The sequence below is a fragment of the Panthera tigris genome, chromosome B1 (genome assembly GCF_018350195.1).
Source record: "Panthera tigris isolate Pti1 chromosome B1, P.tigris_Pti1_mat1.1, whole genome shotgun sequence".
In the NCBI taxonomy this organism is placed as follows: domain Eukaryota; kingdom Metazoa; phylum Chordata; class Mammalia; order Carnivora; family Felidae; genus Panthera; species Panthera tigris.
In genome coordinates, this window is record NC_056663.1 from 166510845 (window position 1) to 166524944 (window position 14100).

At 34.5% G+C, this 14100-nt stretch overlaps 1 long non-coding RNA gene across 1 annotated transcript in view; it reads right to left on the reverse strand.

The window, feature by feature from the left end:
* Positions 1 to 2959: 2959 nt before the first annotated feature.
* LOC122237745 overlaps positions 2960 to 14100 on the reverse strand; it is a 75879-nt gene continuing 64738 nt past the window's right edge. Inside the window, exon 3 of the long non-coding RNA XR_006216371.1 lies at positions 2960 to 3038. This is a non-coding gene — a long non-coding RNA (uncharacterized LOC122237745). The remainder of the gene's footprint in view (positions 3039 to 14100) is intronic.

The following is a 14100-nucleotide window of genomic DNA, read 5'->3' on the forward strand; positions in this document are numbered from 1 at the left end:
CATTTTTCTAAGATTAAGGGAATTCCTGTTTTAATCTGCATTTCCCTAATTATCTTCTGTTGTTTGCTTCCTTATGCTTAAAATTTATTTAGATTTTAGTTTTATATGATATGAGGTATGAATTAATTTTATATTATTATATTTTTAATGTTTATTTTTTTAATTTATTTTGAGACAGAGAAATAGAGCATGAACAGGGAAGGGGCAGAGAAAGAGGGAATCAGAATCCAAAGCAAGTTCTGTGCTGTCAGAGCAGAGCCCAATGTAGGGCTCAATCCCACAAATTGTAAGATCCTGACCTGAGCCAAAATCAAGAGTCTGAGTCTCAACCAACTAAGCCGCCCAGGTGCCCCAAGAAGGCTATTATTATAACATAAAAATATAATAGGATAGGGGTGCCTGGGTGGCCCTGTTGGTAAAGCATCTGACTCTTGATTTTGTCTCAGGTCAGGATCTCACAGTTTATGAGTTCAAGCCCCACTTCAGGCTCTGCACTGACAGTATGGAGCCTGCTTAGAATCTTCTCTCTCACTCTCTCTGTCCCTCCCTTGCTCATGCTCTCTCTCCCTCTCTCTCTCTCTCTCACAATAAATAAACTTTAAAAAAATAATAGCATTCTTGACATTTATTGAATTGTTTTCTTTCCCATTAGTTTTGGTATTTTTCCTTTGTGTGTGTGTGTATGAGTGTGTGTGTGTGTGTGTGTGTGTGTGTGTGTGTGTGTGTGTGTCCTACTTGAGCTTAATGAATAAATTATGAAAATATAAATAAAATTATGAGTACAAAAATATATACAAAATATATACACATACACATACATACATATACTTATATCTGGACTTTTTATTCTGTTATTTACTCACTCATAAGCCAAGATTCCATACTATTAATTTCCACAGCTTTACAATCTACTGTTATGTGGTAGAATAAATCACTCTTCTTTGTTCTTTATAAAGTTTCTTTCATTGCTAGTCTTATGCTTCAATATTAATTTTTTAAACTGTTTGTTGACCCTTATAACAATCATAACTGAAACTACCACTTAGATGCATTTAGGGAGAATCAGCATCTTGATCTTGACAATGTTGAGCTTTCCCTTTTGTAAACATAGTAAAGATTTCCATTTATTCAGGTCTTTTTGTGTGCCCTTTACTAACATCTGAAAACTTTCTCCATAATAGTATACTAAAACTGCTAGGATTTTTAGGCCACCCCTTTGCTGAATTTTAAGAGTTTCTGTTACCAATGTGAAAGAAGTAATGCTCTCATTATTATTATTATTACATTTTCTAATTTGCTTGTTGCTATTCATGAGAAAAGTTATTGATTTTTGTTTTTTATTTTGTATCTGGCTACTTTGCTTGACCAACTAATTTTTGTTAAAAATCAATTTCTGTTTATGAATCAGTCACTAGTAACATTTAATATATCTTCCATTTTATTGTCCAAGAAAGGGAAATCTGAGGAGGTTATACCTTGCTAACTTCACATAACTACCTAGAGGAAATTCAGGCTCAGAATGTTAAGTTTGAGGGTTGCAACATTTCATCCTGGGTATAATTGAAACAATCATTACAGAGTGGGAAATCAAAAAAACATTAGCTTGACAAATGACATCTCACATACACAGATATGTCCTGGCTATTAACAGGATTAGATGAGAATAAAGTGAAGGGTTCCTGGGTGACTCAGTCCGTTATGCATCAGACTTCCTCTCATGGTTTGTAAGTTCAAACCCTGCACTGGGTTCTCTGCTGTCAGTGCAGAGCCTACTTGGGATCCTCTGTATTCTTCTCTCTCTGCTCCTCCCCTATTCTCTCTCTCTCAAAAATAAACAGACATTAAAAAAAAGATGGGAATAAAGTGAGAGAATCTAAGTTAACACATGTAGAAGAGTCTTGAAGCATGATGTAAAAGTGGGCTATTCTTAATCTTGTTATGTGAGAGGCATTATTATGCCATGCTTGAGGGAAAAATGGCCTAGGTTAAGTTCTGGCTCCACCACTGACAGCTGAGGGATTTTGGAAGTTCACTGAACTTCTCCACATTTCAGTTCCTTCATATATAATAGGGGTAATAATAGCAGTACAAATGTCTAAGGCATAGAGTATTACATGAGTTAACAGGTAAAGAATTTAAAACATCATCTGTCGCATTGAAAATATTAATATTCTTTAGCCGGAAATCTATTTGTAACCTCTAGAGCAGAGTCTTACATATAATAGAAACTTAAATTAAAATGTTTAACTGAAATTCAGTTGGGGTGGGACACTAATACCCAGTTTAATTTCAAGGGAACCAGTAATATTCCCATATGGCCTTTCTTTTTTTTTAAGTTTTAATTTTTATTTATTTTTTTTATTTTTTTTTCTCTTTTTTTATTTTTTTATTTTTATTTTTTTATTTTTTAATATATGAAATTTACTGTCAAATTGGTTTCCATACAACACCCAGTGCTCATCCCAAAAGGTGCCCTCCTCAATACCCATCACCCACCCTGCCCTCCCTCCCACCCCCCATCATTTATTTTGTGAGAGAGATAGAGAGCAAGCAGGGGAGGGGCAGAGAGAGGGAGAGACAAAATCTCAAGCAGGCTTCACATTGCCGAGGCAGAGCCTGACACCAGGCTCCATCTCACGAACCGTGAGATTAGAACCTGAGCCCAAAATCAAGAGTCCCATGCTTAATCAATTGAGCCACCCAGATGCCCTTCCCATATTGCCTTTCTTATTGAAGATAAATGCATTTTTCCTATAATATAGATTATAAACTCATTCTAACAACTATTTGTTTATACCTCCATCACATAATTCAATATGGAACCATTATCATATTGCCTCAATCCACATCCGCCACCCTGACCCTTCGTCAAAACAATTCATAAATATCTTTTGTTCTATCTCCAAAATATATGCACAAGATGTCTATTTCACTCTGAGCTGCTATCCCACTCCTCTCACCTGGTCAGTGAAATGGGCTCCTGTATCATTTCACCAGGTCCATTCAATCCATTTTCCACACAGTAGGCCAAATTGTTTCTGAAAAATAAAAAGTAGCTCAAATCACTCTTTGTCTTAAATTTTTTTCAGTGACATGCCCTCAGATTCTAAATAAAAACAAGATTCTTCACCATATACTAAAAGACTTTTCATGCTGGAGTCTTGTCTACTCTCAAATTTTAAATCATTTATAGACAGAGGAAAGAACAAATGCAAAATCTCTGAAGCAGAAACCTTGCTCAGCCTCATTCACATTCTAGTCAACATGTGTTTCCCTATATCTTTAAATAGTGAGACACTTATCTCATTAGATTCAGCTAAAAAAATAAAACAACAAAACAACAACAACAAAAAACTTTAGAGACCATCCTTAATTGAATACTCTACTGTAAGCAATTTCCCAATATCTTCCCCAATTGATCTCTGTCATTTATTCTACTCTATTTTAAGCATAACACTCATTACCTGAAATTACCACATTTCTTATTTGTCTTCTCCATCCCACTAAATCCTACAATCCAAAATTAGAATCACACTAAAATTATACCAAGGACCTTTTTATCTTGTTCACCATTGTGCCTCCAGCATCTTGAAAACTACCTGGCACATAGTATATATCCAGTAAATATTTGTTGAATAATATATGAACATAGTTTTGATATTAAATAAGAAGCTGCTACCTCATTCTCCTCATTCAACAGATGTAAATTCTATGGGTATAACCTCAGTATCTGGAATTTATTGGTTTTTGTCAGTATTTACTTTATAACAGATTTCTCACAACACGGGAAGATACGTTCTCACTGTATGTTCACAGGCTCCGTCTGTCTTATAGGGACTTATTTCCAGTAGTGAAAACTGATTTAAGGTTCTAGAAGTGCTAGAAATAACTAAGCCACCTCCTAAAGTTTCTAGATTCATTTCCCATACAAAATCTTTCCATACTTGTATTGCCCAAAGTGCTGGATATGGTTATTCTGATTTCTTTTCTCCCCTGACTCATAAAAATACTTCTATATAAGTAAAAACAGATTTATTTTAAATACCATCTTCATTTGATTGCATATCTTCATATTACTATATAATTACAAAACTCTCAGAGTCAGGTATAAATAGAAAAAAAATTCACAGATAAATGAATGAGTGAATGATTAAGGTAAATTTGCCTCTATGAAAGTAAGCAAACATGATTCAAGAAGTGCTTCACTCTTTGGGTGTTCTGCAAAGGCAAGAAAGTTTAAAAAATTAAAATCAAGGTCACAGGTGGCAAACCATTCTGAGAATATTAATGAGCATTTATGCTCTGAGACCTACATTAACAAAAGAAGGGCTAGCTAGTCAGGTAATTAATGCTTGCAACTATTTATTTGTTTTTCCTTATTTGTTTCCTTCACCTAATTTCCACTTTCATCCTATTTATGCACACATTCACTTAGGCAACAGAACTTATTGCAGGTCTGCTATAACCCAGATTCTGGGTTGGATGTTCAGGATATAATGGTATATAAGATCAGGGGCACACAGGTGGCTCAGTTGGTTGAGTGTCTGATTCTTGATTTCAGCTCAGACCTTGATCCCAGGGTTGTGGGATCGAGCCCCATGTCAGGCTCTTGGCTTATGATTCTCTTTCCCTCTCCCTTTGTCCCTCTAGCCTACTTGTGCACTCCCTAAGAATTAAAAAAAAAAAAACTTGTTAAAAAGTAATAGTAATGGTATATAAAATCAAACAGGTTCCCTACATCTGTGGATCTTGGAGTTCAACCCACAAACTCAATAATTTCTGACTTCCTGCCTCTCCACTTCCCTTTTCTTTGGTGATAGGTAAAATTTCAAAGCATAAATGACCTTATTTTGAAGAGTAAACTCTCTATAATCAACATGAGAAGAAACAATGCATAATCGGGAAGAAGAGGAAAGTAAGTTTTGAGTTACCCAAGTACAGATATATCCCCTCTTTATTACTCATCTCTGTTCCATGATGTTCTGATAAGGCCCTTTGAAACTATGAAATTTCTAGCCTCTCAAATACTAATATTACATTTACTTAAATAATATTACATTTACTTAAACTCTACTGAAAGCAATTTCCCAATATCTACCCCAATTGATCTCTGTCATTTATTCTACTCTATTTTAAGATTATTTGTGCAAATCATCCAACAATCCAGAAGTAGGTCCTTTAGAAGTCACTGATGTACTGTATCGCATCACTGTGTGCTTTGTACTCTTCCTTCTCTACACACTTTTTCATTCAACTTCTCTGTCATCCTTTTTTGAGTATGGCTACTACAGTTGGGTTTCTCTGCCTAGCTGCAGCTTCAAAGTCACCTATGGCTTACAAAATTTGTACAAGACTTGACTTTCACAGCACTTTTTACTCCGAGGAAGGGAGAAATTGTGATAAAATGGCGGGAGGGATCTATGAACACTTTATTTTCACATGCACATTTATTTGTATTTCCATAATCCTTATTTGTTCACTTTTCCTGTTTTTATATACTAATAAGCATCCCAGACAGCACTTCATTCATTATGATATCCAGAAACTAAAATAGAATAGGTCCTGCATGTAAAATATGCATTAAATCACATTTTATATTTTAAAAGCCAATAATTTTGTTAATATGTAGAGTCTCAGAATCTTTAGAGAAAATTACACTATACCTATATTTTAAGACAATGCTATCCTGGAAAGCAATATCCAATCAATTAAAGCTACTTGAATTCTTAAAAATCTATATAGATAACTTAAAAGATATAAAGGACAAAAGGAATAGTATAATGGACCACCATATACTCCTCAGCCAGCATCAATATTTGTCAAGTCTGGGCTAATCTTGTTTCATCTATACTGGCGCCAAACTCCACCCTCCAATATTATTTTGAAACAAATCTCAGATATATTATTTCATCAGTAAATGTTCAGTATGTAATGTTCAGTAATTAAATTATATTTAATTAATTAAATAATTAATATAATTAATTATATAATATAATTAAAATCATTAAAAATAATTTCTTCATTATCATCAAATATACAGTCCACAACTGTTTCTTGTAAGTTTGTTTAATTGGGATCCAAAAAAAGGCTCATACATTACAACTACTAAATATCTCAATCTTCTTTTAATCTAGGTCTCCGTCTTATTTTTCCTTACATTTTTATCTTTGTGGTTGAGGAATTCATGTCATTTGTTCTATGGCATTTCCCACAATGTTTGTTTTACTGATTATGCTCTTGAAAACTGTTTATCACGACCCTCATTCATCTGATTCTCCAGTAATGTGATAGCTCCAGAGGCTAAATGAGAGTGTAGTCTATTCAAGAATTTTTTCCCATCATTCTATAAGTAACTAAAAACAAACAAACAAACAAACAAACAAACAAAAAAACCCTGGAAACAAATCAAATATCCATCATAGAGAATTAGTTGAATAAATTATTTATATCCACAAAGTGCAGTAATGTGTAGTTGAAAAAGAAATGAGGAATTCCTCTAAACATTGCTACGTGGTGATCTCTTTATATATACTGTTACAAAAAAAAAGCAAAATACACATGCATGCAATGTGCTGCAATTGATCTTAAATTGTAAGGATACAATTGAAGAACAATGTGTGTGCCTGTTAGTATTAAAAAATGCAAATGAATAAGCCATAAAATTTGTTGAAAATGTTTACATATAATGAGAGAAAGATAATAGGGTAGAGTGAATGTGAAGACAGGAACTACCTTTCTTTGAATAAACATTGTTTTACAAATTTTATGTAAGAACAATGTAAATATTCCACCTAATCATAAAACAAAATGGAATTTAATGAAGCAGTCTCTGAAAACCAAGAATAATACGAAACAAGTGAACTTGTATAAACAGTTAGTGGCATAAAGTATAAAGAGAAAAACTATTCCAATTAATTTTAAGACATGATAATTTGATTGTGTATCTTTAGTGGGATATACCCTTCGGTAGGAACTGAAACAATTGGAAAAACAAACTTGAGTTGCTTTTAGTAATTATATATTTGGTGGTAACATTGGTATTGTACTCTGTGAATGCTGTTGGTGTAGGGTGGAAAAAAGCAAATAGAATTTATATTCGTAACACTAAAAACACAGTCTTTTGTGGGGCGCTTGGGTGGCTCAGTGGGTTAAGTGTCTGACTTCAGCTCAGGTCATGAACTCCTTCATGAGCTGGAGCCCAGCTGTGCTGATAGCTCAGAGCCTGGAGCCTGCTTAGGATTCAGTGTCCCTGTCTCTCTCTGCCCCTCCCCTCCTCGTGCTCTGGTCTCTCTCTCAAAATAAAATAAATGTTAAAACATTTTTTTAAAAAAACACAGTATTTTGTCTTAGAAGAAATTCGATACACTTTAAATGAGTAATTCGAATAAAAATCCTCTTATCCTAAATCAGAAATCAGATTTATATATTATAAAGCAGAAGATGCATGTATATGTATACAATCACACACCATATATGTGTGTTTACTGAAAATGCCTAGAAACATGACCACTCAGTCACAATGAGTATGAGTATACAGATTTTTACCATTAAGTATGGTTTCTTACTAAAATTTAGAACTGAATTTCCTAGGGGAAATGGCATCTGATAAAGATATACACTAAATTAGTCTGGCATATCTTGTCATACCAGAAATTAAGGAAGCCATCAAAGACTATTAGGGTCTAGCAAAGGACCCACTGTCCAGACAGAAACATTTGGGGACCGATAATAAATGCAATGAGTTAAAACACATTAAATATATCTAATTACATTAGTTCATGATGGTATTAAAAAAAATACTTAGTAGTCAAATTGAAAAGATGTTAGGAAACCAAATCAGTATTGTGAAAACTAGAAAATGAAAATGAAAACAATCATTTATCCTGTCTTTCCCCCGGAAAGAATACATAAGGATAATCAAAACTTGATGAGGGCAAGTTTCTGTTCATAAAAGTAATCCAACTAATAAATGAAGAAGGAATGATATAATTAGAATTCCATGATTTTGCAGTGCCTGATGAATTAACAAATCAAGGCATTGATCACTTGCTGCTAACATCATTAAGAGAAGAATGTGGCATTATGTGCCCTCTGATGGAAGTTCCCAAGGCCATCTATGAAGCAGTCTTGCCAAAAAAAAAAAAAAAAAAAAAAAAGGAAACCTTAGCTATTTGATTTTAAAAATTTTTTAATAATGTTTATTCATGTTTGAGAGACAGAGGGAGACAGAGCATGAGCGGGGGAGGAGTAGAGAGGGAGAGAGAGAATGCAAAGCAAGCTCCACACTCTAAGCGGTCACCACAGAGCCCTACATGGGGCTCAAACTAAAGAACAGTGAGATCATGACTTGAGTCAACTGATCATGACCTCAGTCAACCGACTTAGCCACCCAGGCACCCCAAATCTTAACCATTTGAAAATTTCTAATGACAATATTCAAAGCAGCTCAAACTTTCTTAACATCTTTAGGTCTTCATGTATATATATACATATTAGGGATATGACAATATCTGGCAACTTGTTGGGCCTCAAAGAAAACTGAATAAGTAAATAAATTTATTGAAGATATTCACTTGGATTTGGAAAGGTGTTGAATATGCTCTCTCAAAACTCTCAGTTAAAAAAATATTCATAAAAATTTGCTTTCTAATGAATATTGAACACATGATAATTAAGAGGAGAAAGACAAAGCCAATATTATTTAAGCATATAGCCTTTTTTCAAGATAAGACATCTTTCTTATATAAAAGAAATAGTAAGCTGTTACAATGCCTGTGATTCACTATTTAATTCAGCTTTGCCAGCTTCTCTCAAAAATAATCTAAATGAAAGGCATTTCCAAAGGGAATTTTTGCAGGTCAAGGTCCGAAAGTCAGCATGGGCCACATAACTCCATGCAGAGGAGAATGAATGTGCTGGGGAGGTGACAAGTTCTTTGTTCACAGGGGAAGAAAAAAAGCCGTGTCATGCATATCCTTGCAAAAGCCATCCTGCTGGGCAGTAGCTTGCAATGATAACTCTCTTTGTCCACCTTCTTGGACACATATGGCTCTGATACACATAATGCCATTTCCTATGCAGTCTGTTGTATTGATTTTTTTGTGATGATGTTACAAACTATGCCTCAGGCATTTTCTAAAAGGTTATCCAAAGTATACAGTCGTGCGTGCGTGCGTGCGCACGCACACGCGCACACACACACACACACACACACACACACACACTTGTGTACACACATGCAGATTTACTCCCTCCCATTTTATATGTAAGAAGCCAATGTCTAAACCAGCTTTGTTAACTTTGAAGCCAAAGCAAAAATATGATTCTACTTGTACAAAAGAGGCATATTTAAGAAAGGAATGATTGTGCTAACAATATATTGCTTTTAAGTAAAATTTATTAAAGTGTTATTAACCTAATGCTTAATTGCTGAACGATATTACCAGACATTTGTATGATATAATTGCCTTACCATTAACTCAATAGTTTTTGTGTTAAGGAACATATAACATGCCAACAACTAAATTTGCATCTTAGGGAAAATTACTTAGCCTCTCTAAACTTCCATTTTATCTGGGGAATCCAAGAAAATTGAAAGAAATTATTTCCAAGATACTTTCAATTCTAGAAGATTCTGAGTATATGATGACCTTTTAACATGCTATTTCCAATACCGCAGGCAATGCTTACCTGTGCAATGTGTCTAATTTTGTCTTTATTCACATGTATATATAAGATCCTGATTATAGGGGCACCTGGGTGGCTCAGTCAGTTAAGCTCTTGATTTCAGCTCAGGTCATGGTCTTCCAGTTGTGAGATCAAGCCCCATGTTTGGCTCCATGCTGGGTATGGAGCCTGCTTGAGATTCTCTCTCTCCCTCTCTTTCTCTCTGCCTCTTCCTTGTTTGTGCACACTCTCTCTCAAAAAATAAAATAAAATAAAATAAAATAAAATAAAATAAAATAAAATAAAATAAAATAAAGTAATAAAATAAAATAAAATATCACAATTACAAACATGTTTTTAACATGTTTCTGCACAAAGACCATCCCTACCATTACTCATAGCATTAAAAATAAATCAGAAAACACAGATCCTTCCCTGAAAGTTCATAGAAGGGTGGTTGTGCAGATAAAAGTAGATAATGTTCAATGTTCTAATGCAGTATTGCTACCACACTGGTAAAGATAAAAAATTCTGTCACATCAGGAAAACATTCACGTGAATGGTGACATTTCATCTGAATCTTTAAAGATGGAACATTCTGGTAGAATGCCTCCTATGTTTCCAAATAAGTGTCATAGTTCCCTAAGAGTGAGTACTGTATCTTATTAGTTTTTATTTCCCAATGTTGTTTCTTATTCTAAGATAAAATGTTTTTGCATTCAGTTGAGAACAGAGAAATTCTAAATCCTAGAACAATATCTGAAAGAGGCAAAAATAATAGAACAATCTCCAGATGCTAAGAATAAAATATTTTAAACCCTCAAAAGAGGTTACTATAGCTTGAAATAATTTCTCAAATTTCAAGAACCTCTCAACTTAAGCTGAAAATATCACTGGTAGCCAGTTCTGGTAATAAATCATCTTGTTAATCAGTGTATTTTTGGTACTTAATTATAGCCTAATTAATTTCTTTAACAATGATTAAGTCTATTTCTTATCTGATTATTTATGGATACAGAAGAAAACAAAAACAAAAAAAAAAAACCTGGCCACCCTATGGATGACAATCTTTTATACAAACAGAATAACAACAATAAATTTTAAAATGAATATATTGTTGGATATGGATGTCAGGCACAATCTCAAGAATACCAGAAATATATAAAATTTGTTTCTTTCTATAATATATCTTAATTTCTAAAGTAAGCTCCTATTCTCCTTATATATAGATAGAACCTGAAATTGCTACTTTTGTAGTTAAAATACATTAAATGTTTTAACTAATAAAAACTTATTCATATAGAGTTTTCTTTCAATTTGATCTTTTCTCCACTCTTCTCCCTTCCAAACTCTGACATAAATAAATAAATAAATAAATAATAAAACAGCAAGCTTGTCACAGCTCAATAGCCAGAGAGAATAGTTGCTTTAAAAAGTATTCCAAAACACTTAAAAAGCAGGGGTCCCCAAATCGACAATAAATACTCTGCAAATTTTGAAAGTGTTTGAGTCATTTTTCCCAATTACTACCACCATATGATTCTCAGCTATTCACAGTGTGAGGTAAGATTGAAAGTGTCTTTATTATTCCAGAGGGCCTGGAGATATCATATGGCACAGGAGACCATAACTGAGCAGCAGCAGTTGAAGCCAGACCTCATCCCCAAGGAGATTTTTACCAGACAATGTGAGCATGACTGCAAGCTAGAAGCCACGGGAAAGGGCAGACGGTGCTGTACCACCAGGCCCACCTTTGCAGCCCACTGGCCAGTGGACCTTGTTCTTCCTGTGTTGTGTTGTGAGGTTCTTGCTGCATTTAAAATGGGCAATTTACTTTCAATTCTTCTCCTGCCTTAGTCTTTCTTTAGTGGGAAAAAACAAATCTTCTTTGAAACTATGGGCTTGAATTACTAAGTGACCCTCCCAAGGAGTGACTGTAACTGAGTATCACATATGCAACCAGAAGGCAACAAACCCCAGGAAGAATCAAAGTCAGTAATACCTACAATTTCACAGAGCCTTTGTGAGAGGGTTGATGATTAAATGAATAGAAGGGCTATTATTTCTATTATTGATAGAGCTGCTAAGGGTCATGTCCATTAAGCAGGTGCAAAAAAGAAAGGGGAAAAAAGTTCCATTAGGCTTAGAATTTAGTTCATGGTTGTAATTTTGGCCATATGTTGATTTAATATCATATAATAACATATAAATGAATGTTTAAACCATTTATTTTATTTCTGTTTTTCATATACATCTTCAAATATAGATTTTTTAAGCATAAGACAGAGAAAGTTTCTGATTCAATGCAAATTTTTTCTTAATGTGTTGGATTATTTCTTTGCATGTTTGAGACATGCTCAAGTTTATGCTCATAATATATATATGTATATATATATGTATATATACACGTGTATATATGTATATATAAATATATACATGTGTATTACATATATGCACATACATATATACACACACACCTTGGAATAGACTGGCAGTTACAACTTCATACAAGGGAAGCATTTTAATATTTAATAGCACAATCCATTTAATGGGACCTAAGATAGGCCTGTTTATCGATGCATTCTTTTTAGGAAACCAAAAGGTAGTAAGTAAGCTTCATAAGATGTACACATCCATACCTATGCTATTTCTTGATGACTGAACTAACCTCAACAGTGGTTCCCAAACTTTAGCACACTTCAGAGTCATTTGGAGGGCTTGTGAAAACACAGATTCCTGGGCCTTACCTCCAATTAAGTAGGTCTGTGGGCCACTTGATAATCTGTATTTCAACAAATGCCTGGTGTTGCTAATGCTAATGGTCCAGGGGCCACACTTCTGAGATGCATTTAATTATATAACAGGAAATATGTTGGTCGAAATCTCTATACAGAAGTAATTAAACGTAGAGAATCTTGATAAACCTTGGCATAGGATGAGATAAAGAAACTCATCTGAACAAAGTGTAGCCTCAGAGGGAGCTAATGTTAATTTTTTTAATAAATAGATATGATTTAACTGATGTAGGAGGTTTAGAAAATAGAACTGGTGAGTTGCTATCAATATGGTAATGTAGCATCAGCTATGTGTGACAGTAGCTGAAATACAATCAGAATAGGTACCGTATCAGTGCACTGTGTCAAACCAGACATAGTTGGAAGCTTACCACATATAATCTGATGGTGTAAAATAAGTAAATGTCATTATTATGAGCAAACAGTCTGTATATAATACTCTGAAGATGTTGAATTTCAATGCACATTCCAGTGTTCACATAGGTTACATGAGATCATAACTACCACACTGATTCCAACCTGATGTCTCCATATCCAGTTAGGTTTCCTGCTCTAGCCTCCCAACTGGTCCCCTGCTTATGTGCTGCCCACACGCCCTTCTGCCTATTCTCACCTCCACAGCCAAGATGAGTTGGTTGTTTTGTTTTGTTTTGTTTTTATGTAAGATCAAGCCACTCTTCTTAAATTCCTTTATTATATATTCCTTAAATTCCTCTATTTCATTCAGGGCACCTGAGGCTGTTGGCTGCTACCCAAACTGGGTAACTTGATACAACGAAGGTTATTCTGTCACAATCCCAGATCTGAAATCAAGTAATCAGGAGGGGCATTCTTTCTCTAAAGTCTCCAGGGGAAGATGATTCTTTGTTTCATCCTAGCTGTGGTGACACACCAATCTCTGGTGTTCTAGGTCAGGCAACCGCATCATTCCAAACTCTGCCTCCATCTTTACATGGCTTTCTTTACTGTGTGTCTCTGTCCAAATTTCCCTCTTTATAAGGACATTAGTAATTAGATTAACACCCATCTTCTCCAATCTACTGTGACCTTAGCTTAACATGATTATATTTATAAAGATCCTATTTCCAGATTAAGTCATATACATAGGCAGTGAGGTTACCACCTCAATTTATTTGGTGGCAGTGGAGGGGAGGAGGCACAATTCAACCAGAAACACTCAAAGTAAATCCAAAGTCCTTACAATGGCATACAAGTCTCAATCTTTTGTTCTTCAAAGTGTCATCTACAGACCAATAGTAACAGCATCACCTGAATGGAAGTTTGTATGGAATGTAAACTCTCTATGCATCTTAAATCAGAATTCATTTTAATATGCCACCCAGGTGATTTACATGCAAATTAAAATTTGAGAAGTACTACCCCTCAAAATGACCTACATACTTTTCTGTTCTCATCATCAACTACTCTCCCCCACATCTCTCCATTACTGTGCTTCATTCATAATGGTCTTTTAGTTGTTTCTGAAATGTCTAGACAACTCCTCCAGATGTTCCCATAAATTATTCCTTCACCCACTTCAGATCTTTATGCAAATATCACCTCAGTGTAACTTTGCCGAGATACTCTAAGTGAATATCTTCATCAACTGTATCCCTCTTTCTTGCTTTATTTTTTACCA